Here is a 15,754-nt window from a genome sequence, read left to right as displayed (position 1 = left end):
TAACGATCTAATTCTGATGAACCAGTTTTTCATGTATCATCTAAATGGTGTGTGGGACTTTGTTGGCTCCCCCTGACGCATGCCCCTTGATAGTCATGCCCATCTGAGTTCCCTCCATATCAACTCTAGGCTTGGTCATGTGGCTAGTTTTGGCCAATGCAACATTAAAATCAGGCATTAAACTGTCTTCTTGAAACATCTTCCTTGGATCCCAGACATACTATAATATGAGGTAGGCCAAATAGTTATATGGAATAATCTACATGGAGGAGAACTGAAGTCCCTGCCTAACAGCCCCAGCAGTCATCCACATGAGTGAGGCCATTTGGACCTTTAATTCTACCTGGGGACCTATATGATATCTCATGAAAAAAAGGGAGCTTCACGATCAACCCAGTCAAACCACAGAATCATGGAATGATAATTAGTTTATGCTATTTTACCTACTAAACTTCAAAGTAGTTTGTTACAAATAGATAATGAAAACATGGTTTTTCCCCCCACAGCTATATTTTAGTCCCTCAGAGCATCTCCCTCGTGGCTACCCAGTCCACAGCTGTATTTCAAATCCAATGTGTGCATTAAAAAAAACAAAAATGAAACAGAAATGGTTTAACTCCTAAAAGAGCTTATAATCTAGTAGGAAAGCTATTACATATGTAACTAAATTTTAGGTTGAAAGTAATAAGTTTCTTGAGAGTTTCAGAGGTAACATTCTATGATGGCTGAGTAGAAGGATGGGTGAAACATCTTATAGGTTGCCATGCACGGAGGCCATGAAAATATACCACTCAGATTCCCTGCTCATGGGAAAGTAGTCAACTGCAAGTTCCAACAGGTGGCCCTCTGGATCTACTGCTGTCTTTGAGCTTAGGCCACCCTTTCTATAGGATCAAATGAGCTAATGACTGAGCATGTGTCTTAGTCCATGTGAGTTGCTATAACAAAATACCATGGACTTGGTGTTTACTAACAACAGACATTTATGTCTCATAGTTCTAGAGGCTGGTAGTTTCACAATGAAGGTGCCAGCATATTTGGTGTCTGGTGAGGGTCCACTTTCTGGTTCATAGACTATGCATTTTAGCTTTGCCTTCACATGTCAGGAGGGATGAGGAATTTTTCTCCAGCCTCTTTTATAAATTCATTAATCCAAATCATGAGGGTGGACTACCTAATCACCTCCCAACACTCCTACCTCCACCCTGAAGATTAGGATTTCAACATATGAGTTTGGTGGAGGGGACACAAATATTCAGTCATAGGAGTGGTGATTCTAATTCTGGCTTATTCCTTTGAGATGTGTAGCTTCTCTAATAGGAGACTTGGAATTGAAGATTTCACATTGGTCTGGCTGAAACTTTCACAGAACTCTGCTGAAGGATAATACACCTCCTCCATGATTGTCCTTCCTTTTACTTTTTCTTTTTTTTTTTTTTATCATACTTTAGGTTTTAGGGTACATGTGCACAATGTTCAGGTTTGTTACATATGTATCCATGTGCCATGTTGATTTCCTGCACCCATTAACTCATCATTTAGCATTAGGTATATCTCCTAATGCTGTCCCTCCCCCCTCCCCCCACCCCACAACAGTCCCCGGAGTGTGATGTTCCCCTTCCTGTGTCCATGAGTTCTCATTGTTCAATTCCCACCTATGACTGAGAACATGCGGTGTTTGGTTTTTGTCCTTGTGATAGTTTACTGAGAATGATGTTTTCCAGTTTCATCCATGTCCCTACAAAGGACATGAACTCATCATTTTTTATGGCTGCATAGTATTCCATGGTGTATATGTGCCACATTTTCTTAATCCAGTCTATTGTTGTTGGACAATTGGGTTGGTTCCAACTCTTTGCTATTGTGAATAGTGCCGCAATAAACATACATGTGCATGTGTCTTTATAGCAGCATGATTTATAGTCCTTTGGGTATATACCCAGTAATGGGACGGCTGGGTCAAATGGTATTTCTAGTTCTAGATCCCTGAGGAATTGCCACACTGACTTCCACAATGGTTGAACTAGTTTACAGTCCCACCAACAGTGTAGAAGTGTTCCTATTTCTCCACATCCTCTCCAGCACCTGTTGTTTCCTGATTTTTTAATGATGGCCATTCTAACTGATGTGGGATGGTATCTCACTGTGGTTTTGATTTGCATTTCTCTGATGGCCAGTGATGATGAGCATTTCTTCATGTGTTTTTTGGCTGTATAAATGTCTTCTTTTGAGAAGTGTCTGTTCATGTCCTTCGCCCACTTTTTGATGGGGTTGTTTGTTTTTTTCTTGTAAATTTGTTTGAGATCATTGTAGATTCTGGATATTAGCCCTTTGTCAGATGAGTAGGTTGCAAAAATTTTCTCCCATTCTGTAGGTTGCCTGTTCACTCTGATGGTAGTTTCTTTTGCTGTGCAGAAGCTCTTTAGTTTAATTAGATCCCATTTGTCAATTTTGGCTTTTGTTGCCATTGCTTTTGGTGTTTTAGACATGAAGTCCTTGCCCACGCCTATGTCCTGAATGGTATTGCCTAGGTTTTCTTGTAGGATTTTAATGGTTTTAGGTCTAACATTTAAGTCTTTAATCCATCTTGAAAGCTTATCCACCATAATCAAGTGGGCTTCATCCCTGGGATGCAAGGCTGGTTCAACATATGCAAATCAATAAATGTAATCCAGCATATAAACAGAACCAAAGACAAAAACCACATGATTATCTCAATAGATGCAGAAAAGGCCTTTGACAAAATTCAACAACTCTTCATGCTAAAAACTCTCAATAAATTAGGTATTGATGGGACGTATCTCAAAATAATAAGAGCTATCTATGACAAACCCACAGCCAATATTATACTGAATGGGCAAAAACTGGAAGCATTCCCTTTGAAAACTGGCACAAGACAGGGATGCCCTCTCTCACCACTCCTATTCAACATAGTGCTGGAAGTTCTAGCCAGAGCAATCAGGCAGGAGAAGGAAATAAAGGGTATTCAATTAGGAAAAGAGGAAGTCAAATTGTCCCTGTTTGCAGATGACATGATTGTATATCTAGAAAACCCCATTGTCTCAGCCCAAAATCTCCTTAAGCTGATTAGCAACTTCAGCAAAGTCTCAGGATACAAAATCAATGTACAAAAATCACAAGCATTCTTGTACACCAATCACAGACAAACAGAGAGCCAAATCATGAGTGAACTCCCATTCACAATTGCTTCAAAGAGAATAAAATACCTAGGAATCCAACTTACAAGGGATGTGAAGGACCTCTTCAAGGAGAACAACAAACCACTGCTCGATGAAATAAAAGAGGATACAAACAAATGGAAGAACATTCTATGCTCATGGGTTGGAAGAATCAATATCGTGAAAATGGCCATACTGCCCAAGGTAATTTATAGATTCAATGCCATCCCCATCAAGCTACCAATGACTTTCTTCACAGAATTGGAAAAAACTACTTTAAAGTTCATATAGAACCAAAAAAGAGCCCGCATCGCCAAGTCAATCCTAAGCCAAAAGAACAAAGCTGGAGGCATCACGCTACCTGACTTCAAACTATACTACAAGGCTACAGTAACCAAAACAGCATGGTACTGGTACCACAACAGAGACATAGATCAATGGAACAGAACAGAGCCCTCAGAAATGATGCCGCATATCTACAACTATCTGATCTTTGACAAACCTGACAAAAACAAGAAAAGGGGAAAAGATTCCCTATTTAATAAATGGTGCTGGGAAAACTGGCTAGCCACATGTAGAAAGCTGAAACTGGATCCCTTTTACTTTTTCATCACGTTTCAGACTTGTACGTCCTTGCCTTCTTCTCCCTCCTCTTTAGATTTTACAGGCCTTTTCTGAAAAAAGTAATCTCTTACATATCTAATCCCATCTTGACATTTGTTTCTTGGGGGAGCAGAATTAACACACCAGGTGTATTGAGTCTTGAAGGATAAGATTTGAACACCAGAAGAGAAATGGAATTCAAGGAGACAGAAGCCATTTGAAAAGGGAATAGAAAGAGGAAAAGCTTGATGACTAATATGTGAAATAATATTTCACAGGAGCATAATGAATAGGAGGAAGGATCAAATGAATCACAGAAGAAAAAGTAACATGTGATCTTAAAGTCAAGACAAAAGAGTTTGGACATTGGAATAGGGAAGCATGGAAGAATTTTGCATAAAGGAATACCATAATCTAAGTTGTGCTTTAGGAAAAGTAATCTGCTACTAGGGTCTCCTAACTCTTCTAGCCAAGTAGGAAGTCAAGTAAAAAGACTGATCTTATAAACCAATGGGGAAATTGACACAAGCTTGGCGTGAGGAATAATGATGACAATGATAACTCCCTTACATGTATACAATGCTGTGGGCTTTACAAAAAGCTTTTCACAAAAATTTAATTGTATTGTCATAAATTTAGGGAGTTAATTATTTTCATCTCTACTTTATAGATGAAGAAACAGAAGTTCAGAGACTCAGATAATGTCATTTAACTTCAGTGCAGAGTTTGTTGCTAACAAAGCTAGGATGTGATATCGTATCTTCTGATTTCAAATCCAGGGCTCTTTATGATTATATCAAATTTTAAATCCATGAAAGACACAGAGATGAAGCATCAGCTAACTAATGGAGAAATTAGAACTTGTGAGAATAGTTAGTATTGGAGATGTATCTTTTGGACCAATATCTAAAGAGAAGTTGGAGGAAGCCCTGAGTTGATGTGTTAATGAAGAGAGTTTAGGGAGAGAAGAACATTCTGAAAAGTATAATGAATACTTTAGCTCAATGCTTAAGCAACAAGAGAAGGATCTGCAACTAGAGAAAAGAACAACAAATGCTCATTCAACAAATATTTGTTGAACATCTACTATTTACCAGCCTAGGGATAAAGAGTTTAAAAAATAACAGACAAGGCCAGGCATAGTGGCTCATGCCTGTAATCCCAGACCAAGACAGGAGAATTGCTTGAGCCTAGGAATTCACGACCAACTTGGACAACACAGTGAGACCCCCATCTCTACAAACATATAAAACATTAGCCACCCATGGTAGTGTACACCTGTGGTCCTAACTGCCCAGGAGGCTGAGGCAGGAGGACTGTTTGACCCCAGGGGGTTGAGGCTGCAGTGAACTATGATCATACCAATCCACTCTAGCCTGGGCAACAGTGCGAGGCTTCATCTCTAAAAAATTTTTCAAAAACGACAAAAATGTCTTCCAATGAAAAATCTTATATTCTGGAGATGTCAAACAGGCTTAAAGATTTTTAACATTCACATATGAACAAATGAAAGAGCTGGTTTGAATGTGCTTCTGATCTCACATTTACATTTGGTCTCAGGAAGTGAGATATGCCTTCACATCACTATAAAATGAAGTTGCATCTCTTATTTTTGCTGTTGGGCCAAATTCAGTTTCCAGACATAAAAACCACTGTTGTGTTCTTGATTGGAAAATGTGAAAGCAATTTACCTTTGGTGAGTTAATGTACAATGTACAGCCCCTGGTCTCTATATTCTTATAAATGTTTATAACTTTTTAGAGTTTACAAAGCACCATATCTATCTCTTAGGATATGTAAATTTTGTCTAGGTGTATTTTTGAAAAGTTGAAGACCTAGTTATCCTAAGGCAGATTTTTTTTATTAATATTATTAGAGGAGAATGGAGGTGGCTGCTGCATTTCAGAGGGCTGTTTCTTGTACCTGTGTTTCTATGTTCTTACTGCTTTCCATCTTACCAGACATTGTTAGACACAGTCAATGATCAACAACAGCATTTAAATCATCTTCATAATTGACTTCATTTATAAGAAATGATTTACTTAGATTTAGAAGATTATCCAAACTACTATCATTTTTTTTTAAAGCAAATACAGTTTTTGTTGCATTCTCTAAGTTCCCATGAATAAACTTAAGAAAGTATATCCTTTAAAATTACTGGATTTAAAAATATTGACGTTTAAGCTTTCAGATATAAAAAGATACACATTTCTGTAATACAGAAACATACAATCACACATATATACACATGTGCCATGCATACAGTCATTCCGCAATAAAGCTGAGTTTGCACTCAGCATTTACTATAAGTTAAAATAAATCTCTCTCTCACACACAACCTATGTACCAATCTGAAATTATGGTCTCAAATAGTAAAATGCCATAAAAACCTTAATTGCAAGGGCATTAATGGGAACCTCTATAATACTGGGAAACTGCCCACTGAATAATGCCTCTCCAGAGAGACTTGCTGACTACACACCTGGCTCCGTAAATGAAAGCAGAGCCCGTGCCTCATTTCATCCCCTCAGCCTTAAAACTGCTTAGAGTCCTCACTCTGCTAATTTTGATATATTTCTCATATGAGTGACAAGTATATCCATGAGATAATAAAATGTGTTAAGATAGTCAGCTTGGCAGTGTTTTTGCTGATGTATTAATTCATTTCTTTTCACGTGCTATATCACCACGATGTCTCACCAGATTTTATGAGAGGGCTCACTGAAGTGAAAATCAAGCCAATGAATCGTTTAATATGAACTAATGAAAACTAGATATAAAAGGCTTAGTAACTGTTTTGGAGCTTTAATTGTCAAATGGGTGTAAATTCTGAGCACTTCTAAGTAAGAAAGGACTGTAATGATGAAACTGGGATTACTTTGTGATAATTGGTTTAATTAAATAGTCATGTAAACAATGATGTCCTGGATGAAAACACTGAACTAGAAAGGAGGAAATGGTTTCTCCAAGGTAGGAGATGCACTTTAGACAAAAGGGTACCATTATGTGTATTTCCTTTGCCATGGTTTGTGAGAAATCATTGGTAGCATGTTATAACCATTTATACAAAGCTCACTTTGTTAAAAGAAATTCATAAAGACATTTACAATATTTCGAAATATAAAACAAAATATGTCAAAACTTCTGTTGTTTGATATTGATGCAATAAATTGATGGATTTGCTATGCAATTAACTGTTACAGTGCACAAAGAGGATCTAAAAAGAATACAGCTACAAATACAGCACATAGGTTGTTCTCAGATATGGAAAGTATTTTTATTGTGTTAAAATAGGCAGTGTCTATAATAACTGATTTGGGAAAAGATGACCAATAGGTGTTAAAACCATGGGGTAAAAAATTTTTAGGGAATAGGATATGGATAAGATGCCAGAGTATTATCCAACAGATTATTTGCTAAATACGAATAAAAAAATTACAACTTTAAGTCAGAGCCTTAAATAAATGATCAAATTTAGCATCATCACTGATAATGCTTCTTGGTATGGTGCAGTAAAAAGTATGTAACATCCCTTATGTAATATGTTTGTGCCAAAATATTTAAACTGAATTTAATCATGAGGAAATAAGCAGACAAATCCAGAATGTAGATAAATTCTACAAGACAACTGGCCTGAACAAAACACAATGCCATTTAAAACAAAACAAAAAAAAAACCCCTCAAAATATAGATGGAGGAAAGCACCATCCTAATTCCAAAAAAAGTAAAGAGACAGAACACCAAAGGTAAGGATTAATTCCTGGATAGGAAAAAAGAAAGATACTTCTTTTGAGGACAATTGAAATGTATAGTGTATTTTGGATATTATTGCATTAAAACGGACTTTCTTAGTATAGTAATATAGGTGACTGTCTTACTCTTAGGATACGTATGTTGCAGTAGGGCATAAATACAACATCTCCAACTTCCTGTCAAATAGTTAATCACAAAAAAATAGAGGAAGAGGTAAGTGTGGCAAAATGTTTAGTTTGATGAAGAGTATATGTGTACTTACCTTTCAATTTTTCTGTAGTTTTAATATTTTCAAAACAAAAAAATTAGAGAAAATTGGCATTATATACGTGGTGTTTTAAAGTCAGATAAATATATTTCAGGTTTGCTGAATAGATGCACACTTTTACATCCCCTCATAACTAGCGTTATTAAACTCTGGTTTATGAACAGATAAATGTGATAAACAAAGTGACAATTATTTTCTGAGAACTCATATCCCAAGTTTCTCATGAAATAAAAGACTCAAAGATGTCAATTGGTTTTTGCTCAATATTACTTCTAGGAATTATATTTAGCCTTCTTATTATAGATGAAGAAATTTCAAAGGGATTAGTCAATGCAACTCTGTAATTTAGACCAATTTTATCTTGGCACATTTTAGACAATGCTGAAATAAAATGTTCATTCTTGAAAAGACATTCATATGCATTTTTGTTATATAAGCTTTTAAACAGCCTTTGAAAATGAAGAATTCAGTCATTTAGTAATATTGTTCATATTATTTGACTCACTCTATCCAATAATTTGATTTCCTTGATTGTTGCAAATAGCTACATTTAGATGTTTGCCAAAAATTATGCAGGAAAATGATATGAAAAATGATATGAGAGCATATCTTCCTCTTTTTGTTTTTTGGTGACAGGTCTTTCCAACATAATTGCAGAGTACATTTTTAACTTCTTGTGCTTACATTCCCAACATGAAAATAGTTAATACTCATGAACATAGAATTAAAAATACTTCAATATACTGTTTTTTAAAATAGTGAAGTGCCCAAATGTGGAAGTGGCTGTTAATATGAGTTTCATTACATGACCTTTATGCTTTGTTAACCTAGCTCATTCATACGTGATCTGAGAGGATCCCAGAAATGCAAGGATGGTGTAATGTCAAGATATAGATTAATATGACATGTTTTGGTCTGAATGTTTGTGTTCCCCAAAATTTGTATGTTAAAATTCTACCCCCGCAAGGTGGTGGTATTAGAATAGGAGGTGGGGACTTTAGGACATGATTAGATCATGACAGCAGAGCCATCATGATTATGATTAGTTTCCTTGTAACACAGACCCCAGAAAGCTATTGCCTTTTTCTGCCATGTGAGGATGTAACAAAACATGCCTTCTATAAACCAGGAAGTGGGCACCCACCAGACACTGAATCTGCCAGTGCCTTGATCTTGGACTTTGCAGCCTCCAGAACTGTGAGAAATCAATTTCTGTTGTTTTTTTAAAAGCCACTGGCTTATGTTGCTTGTTAGAGCAGCCTAAATGAGCTAAGACATTACAAATTCCATCAATAGATCAAATATATTAAAACCATTCTTTTCAAGAGATGAGGAAAAGGCATTCAATAACATTTCAACCATTCTATTTAAAAATCCCAATTATTCTCTTAAAAATAAACCCAGAAATAGGATTCTATGCTAATATCATAAATAGTATTTGCTTTAAGCAAACAGCTAATGTTATGTTTAGCAGTACAACTTTAAAGACATTCTCAATGAAATTAGAAACATATAATGATGACAATAACAATAACACCATTATTTGTTAACCTATTTTTTGGATAAGTTTTGTAATATGCAGTTAAACTTGAGGTAGGAATAGAAACTATAATTTTGGAAATGACAAAAAATATCATTATTTATAGACTATATTAATATACACTTATAAAAGTGTCCTAATTTAAGAAAATACACACAAAAGGAAAATTTAGTAAGTATTTGTTTTGAGATAGGGTCTTGTTTTGTTGTCCAGGCTGGATTACAGTGGCGTGGTGATGGCTCACTGCAGCCTCGACCTCCTGGGCTCAAGCTATCCTCACACGTCAGCTCACTAAGTAGCTGGGACTACAATGTAAGCTACCACATCTGGCTAATTTTTAATTTTCTTTTAGAGATGGGGTTTCATTATGTTTCCCAGGCTGGTCTCAAACTCCTGGCCTTATGTGATTCTCCCACCTCGGCCTCCCAAAGTACTGGAATTACAGGCATAAGCCACCACTGTGAACTAAATTTAACAGGAAATATGTAAGACATGTGTAAGGAAAGTTATAAAACCTTTTTGATTAATGAATAAAGATAAGAAAAAACAAAATTTCCAAGAACAGAGAGATAGTTAATATGGTATATCCACTCAATGGAATATAACAAAGCTAAAATGTCAGTCTATATAAAAGTAAATATCACCTTTATAACTGATAAAACTTAGTTTGGCTTTATATGACAGCCAGAAAGGCTAGACTAGAAACTTCTTTCTCTTATGTGGAAGACTGAATCTGAAGGGTAGATGTACGAATTCAGATCACTATTTCTCAACAATCTGGATTGAGAGGTGTTATGGATTGAATGTTTACATCCCTTGCAATTCATATGTTGAATCCCTAACCTTCAGTATGGCTATATTTGGACATTGAGCCTCTAAGGAAAAAATTAACGTTAAATGATGCCCTAAGGGTGGGACCCTGATCCAGAGTGCTCTTCCATTGCTTGCACACAAATAAGAAGTCACATGAACACATGGTGAGATGGCAGGTGCCTAAAAGCCAGGAAGAAAGGTCTCAGAATGAAATCAACCTCATTAACACCTTGCTATTGGATTTCCAGTCTCCAGAACTACAAGAAATAGATGTTTTGTGTTTATTTCATCTAGTCTGTGGTATTTGTTGTGGCAGCCTGAGCAGACTAAGACATGAGGGAAGAAGAAAAAGGACCAAAACCTGCCCTCTGGATCTTGATTGATTGCCTTTACCCACTTGAGAATGTCGGTAATGGCAGTCACCCAACAGCCATGCTCTTAGCAAAGGCCGATCCTTGAACTTGTGTACTGAATGCCATCTTCTCATCTACTCTAGGATGTCTTTTCAGCATCATCAATGCACCCCTATCTAATAGATTTTACTAACAGCACACATTCAGAACCTGATCACCCCTCACCAAATCCTCTGCTAATATTCTGGTTCCCTCACAATCATCTCTCACCTGGGCATTTTGCTATTACTTCCCGACTGGGTTCCTTTCATTACTCCTTGGACTAGTCAATCTAATACCAACATAGTGATTCTGTTAGAAACTAAGGCAGATTGTGTCACTCATCTGTGAATATGACTTTTTGTCTATATGATGGTAAAAACTAAAACTCTTACCATAGCCTACAAGGCAGGCCATCTGGGCCCTTGTTAGTTCCTGACCCAGTGACCTGCCACTCTTCTCCTTTCTTATTCTGCTTCAGTCATTCTAGCCTACATTGTTTTTTGCACATAGCAGGAATACTTTTGCTTGAGGACGTTTGCATTTCCTATTTCCTCTGCCTGGAACATTCTTTCCCAACATATCCCCATGACTCATCCTCTCATGTTTGTTGGAGTCATTATTTAAAAGTTGGTTTTTTTCATGAGAGCTCTCCTGGCAGCTGCTATGGATTGAACTCTGCCCAAAAAAAGATACGTTGAAGTCCTAATCCTCAACACCTCAGAATGTAATCTTATTTGGGAATAAGATAACTGCAGGTATAATTAGTTAAGATGAGGTTATACTGGATTAGGGTGGGTCCCTATGATAATATGACTGGCCCTTGTAAGAAATTGACCATGTGAATACAGACACAAAGAGACAGCACCATGCATGAGACAATGAAGGTGAAATTATGCTACTGCAAGCCAAGGAATGTGAAAGATTGCCAGCAAACCACTAGAACCTAGGATGAGGTAAGGAAGAATTTTCTTAGAGGTTTTAGAGGGAACATGATCCTGCTGACACCTTGATTTCAGATCCTGGCCTCCAGAACTGTCGGACAATAAATTTCTGTTTTAAAACATGCAATTTGTGACACTTTGTTATGGCAGCCCTAGGAAACTGATCTAAAAGCCCTATCTGAAATAGCAATTCCTGGGATTCACATCCCCCTAACCTGCTTTGTTTGTCTCCTTAGAACTTGACATCAACCATCCTACCATGTTTTTCTTACCTATTTTGTATATTTCATCTTGCTACCCTAAACCCACCTCAAATGCCAGCAATGTGAGGTTAAGATGTTTTTCTGCTTTCATTACTTTCTCCTCAGCTTTGAAACAGTTCTTGACTTGTTACAGGTCCTTAAAGTATACTTGTTGACTGAAAGAAGGAAGACATGAATGAATGAGGGAGCAAGGCCGGTAATTGGTTCCATCTCCATGGGGAAGAGTAAGGGGTGTTTCAAAATGACATGAGTGTTTTGGAAAATTGCTCCACTTACTGTATAAAATGCTGTAAATGGAAAGAAGTGTTCCCTTTTATAAAATACTGTGCAGAAATTAAGTGTAATTTTTTGAAGAGTTTAAATGATATGAAAAATTCTTATGGTTTTATGAAAAAGGTGGTTTATGAAATAGTTTCTATAATAAAATCAAAGCTACACAAAACAGGTATTTTTGAATAAAGAATACATAGAAGGAAACATTCCAAAATTTCAATAAGAGTATTGTTACTTGATGGCACTATTTGTGACAATTTTGTCTTTACTGTATATATTTTGAAGCTGAAAGAGTTTATTCTGGGACAACAAAGATATTTTTTGAAATATAGAAGACTTACAGACTTTTATCTAAAGAGGGTTTTGTTCAATTTTTTAAATTAATTTGAGAAGGATTTGGATTTAATGTAATAAAAATGCCCCTTTGCAAATGTGTTTTGCCTTATAGTTTATTTCTCACTACATTTGTGCACTTATTTTTATATTTAAGTTATATGCTGTGATGTTTTGCTATATATCATTAAGAAATGATTATCACAATCAAGCTAATTAACATATTCATCACCTTATAAAGTTACCTTTGATGAGAATATTTATAATCTACTGGCTTAGTAAATTTCGAGTATATAATATAATATTATTAACTATAGTCACCATGCTGTATGTTATTCCCCTTTGATGAACATCATCCCCATTCCCCCCACCCCTCAACATCTGTTAACTACCTTTCTATTCTTGGTTTCTCTGAGTTCAACTTTATGAATTCTACCCATAAGTGAGATCACATGGTATTTGTCACTCTATGGCTGACTTATTTCGCCTAGCATAATGTCCTCAGGTTTATCCATGTTGTCACGAATGGCAGGATTTCTTTCATTTTTAAGGCTTGTATTGCATTGCCTTTATGTATCTCATCTTTGTCCATTCACCTACTGATGGATACTTAAGTTGTTTCCATATCTTAGCTATGATGAATGATGCCACAATGAACATGTGAGTGCGGGTGTCTCTTCAAGATTGTGATTTCATTTCCTTTGGATATAATCCTGTAGTGGGATTTCTGGATCATATGGTAGTTCTATTTTTAAGTTTTTGAGGAATCTCTATATAGTTTTCCATAATGGCTGTACTAATTTACAATCCCACCAACAATATATAATGGTTCCCTTTTCTCCACATCTTTAGTAACACTCTTTAACTTCTTACTTTTTGATAATACCTATCCCAACAGATGTCAGGTGCTACCTCATTGTGGTTTTAATTTGCATTTCCCTGATTATTAGTGACGTTGAGCATGTTTTCATACAACTCTTGGCCTTTTGTACATCTTCTTTATAAAATCATCTATTCACGTCTTTTGTTCATTTTTAATTGGACTGAGTTTTTGCTATTCAGTTGTATGAATTTCTTACATACATTGGATACTCACCTCTTATTGGATATATGGTTTCAAATATTTTCTCCCATTCCACAGGTTGCTTTTTGATTTGATGCACTTCTACTTATTTATTTTATGATTCTTAAGTTTCTGCATATAATGAAATTTCTTTAAAGATAATTGATTTTTTTTAATGCTTTTATTTACCTCAGTCAGCTTCATGGGTGCCTGTGACTTTCCATAATATCAGGAAAGAACAGAGAAGTACAGCTGTGATAATTTCTTGATCAACTTTCAAAATCGTATCACAGAATTAAGCCACCAAAGTTGTTATTGCTTCTGCCATGTTCAGTACATTTAGAAGCAGAAGTATGTAATGGACCTGTCATCTCCAGGGCCTTGTTGCCTTAACTCTTTCATTCATTCAGCAAAAACCTGGTGAAACTGGAAGCTCCTTGTTGAATTAAGGAACAACCATTGATTCAAGAACCTCAAACTTCTAACCACAATCTATGCTAGCAAAGCAGGCACATCATATTCTGCCTCTATCTTCTTGTTAACTCAAATTAAAGTCTCATATATTTATCATAGGAATCTAATAGGCAGAATCAAAATTGCATTCACATTCCGATTCTTAAAGACAGGGATATGTAATTTTGAATTCTATTACCTCTGCATATTAGCAGATATTTGATGATGCATGGTGATTACCCATTACATGAAAATAATGTCACACGTTGGTATTTATTGTACTCTCATTTCTAATGTATATTCAGGGGGACTGGGATGTCCAATATGTAGAGAATGGTGAAATAGAATATAAGACATGCTTAGAAATTACCCTCAGGAACTTAAAAAAAAAAAACAAAAAACAGCCAGCGTGATGGCTCATGCCTGTAATATCACCACTTTGGGAGGCTGAGGCAGGTGGATTGCCTAAGGTTAGGAGTTCAAGACCAGCCTGGCAAACATGGTGAAACCCCATCTCTACTAAAAATACAAAATATTAGCTGGGCATGGTGGTGGATGCCTGTAATCCAGCTACTCGGGAGGCTGAGGCAGGAGAATCATTTGAACTCGGGAGGTGGAGGTTGCAGTGAGCTGAGATCGCATCACTGCATTCCAACCTGGGCAACAAGAGAGAAACTCCGTCTCAAAAAAAAAAAAAAAGAAAAGAAAAGAAAAAAAGCCAATAAAAAACCAATCTTCTCAGGCCTTCGGTTCCTGGAAGTGAAGAATGTTTTCTCTGTCGTTCAATGTTGTGAAAGAGATCCAAATTTCTATCGGAGAATTCAAAATATTACAATTTAATTAAATTAGAGAACACATTCTTCTTGGCTAATTTTATTTCTACTTTCATTGGTTGTGGCCAAATTTTCAGACTTTCAATTTCATTCTATGCAAAATATTACTTTCCCTTTCATGAAGATAGAATTAAGCCACTCAAAAATGGATACATCTGGTTAAACAGGGACTTAATTCAATCATTAGGTAGCTTTGTAAAAGAGAGCTTTTAGGCTATAATACAAAGGGAATGAAGCAATTAGATTAAAAGGAATTGTGATATGATAAAATGATTTAAGCCTGGATTACAGATGGAAGAGAAAACCAGGAATGATTGCTGCAGATAGGGTAGATTTGCCTTAAAATATTCTACCCATTGAAATGACAAGGAAACTGTAATTTTTCAATAAAGGCACAAAATGAAACTAAATATATTTTACTTCTTCTACTACTTTACTTCTTTCATCCTTAATATTCTTTTGTCTTGACAGACTGGCCAAGAAGGGGCCGCATTTGTATGTTCAAAGAAAGTGAAGCAATGGAATTTTAATTAATTCAGTTCTGTTTTTGTAATCTTTATTCATTAGTTGAATATTGGCTAGGTTCCCTAGACAGGCTATCAATGTCAAAGATCAGAAAATATTGCAATATATGGACAACAAACTTGATGCTAAATATAAATTTCCTCCATGCGTCAGTGAGTGGTGGATTTTTGATATGAAGGACTGCCTTTATTTTAGGAAGATGCTCCCTTATTAAAGAAAGAATACAAGGGTTATAAGTTTGAACTTTATGTTAAAGGGAGTGATAGTAGTAGAGCCATATTTTAAAAGTATGAGAGGCCAAGCACTTTGGCTCATGACTGTAATCCCATTACTGTGGAAGGCTGAGGTGGGAGAATTGCATGAGGCCAGGAGTTCAGGGTCAGCCTGTGCAACATAGTGATACCTTATCTCTACAAAAAATAAAAAATTAGCTGGGCATGATGGTGCATTCCTATAGTCCTAGCTACTCAAGAGGCTGAGGCGTGAGGACTCTTTGAGCCCAGGAGTTTGAGTTTGCAG

General features: G+C 36.2%; 1 long non-coding RNA gene across 1 annotated transcript in view; it reads right to left on the bottom strand.

Moving 5' to 3' along the window:
• Nucleotides 1-12,936, bottom strand: part of LOC129491696 (uncharacterized) — a 30,809-nt gene extending 17,873 nt beyond the window's left edge. Inside the window, exons 1-2 of the long non-coding RNA XR_008660593.2 lie at nucleotides 12,798-12,936; nucleotides 11,802-11,910 (exon numbers count right to left, since the gene is read on the bottom strand). This is a non-coding gene — a long non-coding RNA (uncharacterized lncRNA). The remainder of the gene's footprint in view (nucleotides 1-11,801; nucleotides 11,911-12,797) is intronic.
• Between the last annotated feature and the right edge of the window lie 2,818 nt (nucleotides 12,937-15,754).

This window comes from Symphalangus syndactylus, chromosome 10, assembly GCF_028878055.3.
Source record: "Symphalangus syndactylus isolate Jambi chromosome 10, NHGRI_mSymSyn1-v2.1_pri, whole genome shotgun sequence".
NCBI lineage: Eukaryota > Metazoa > Chordata > Mammalia > Primates > Hylobatidae > Symphalangus > Symphalangus syndactylus.
Note: the sequence above shows the minus strand (reverse complement) of the source record. Positions and strands in the feature narration are given on the sequence as shown.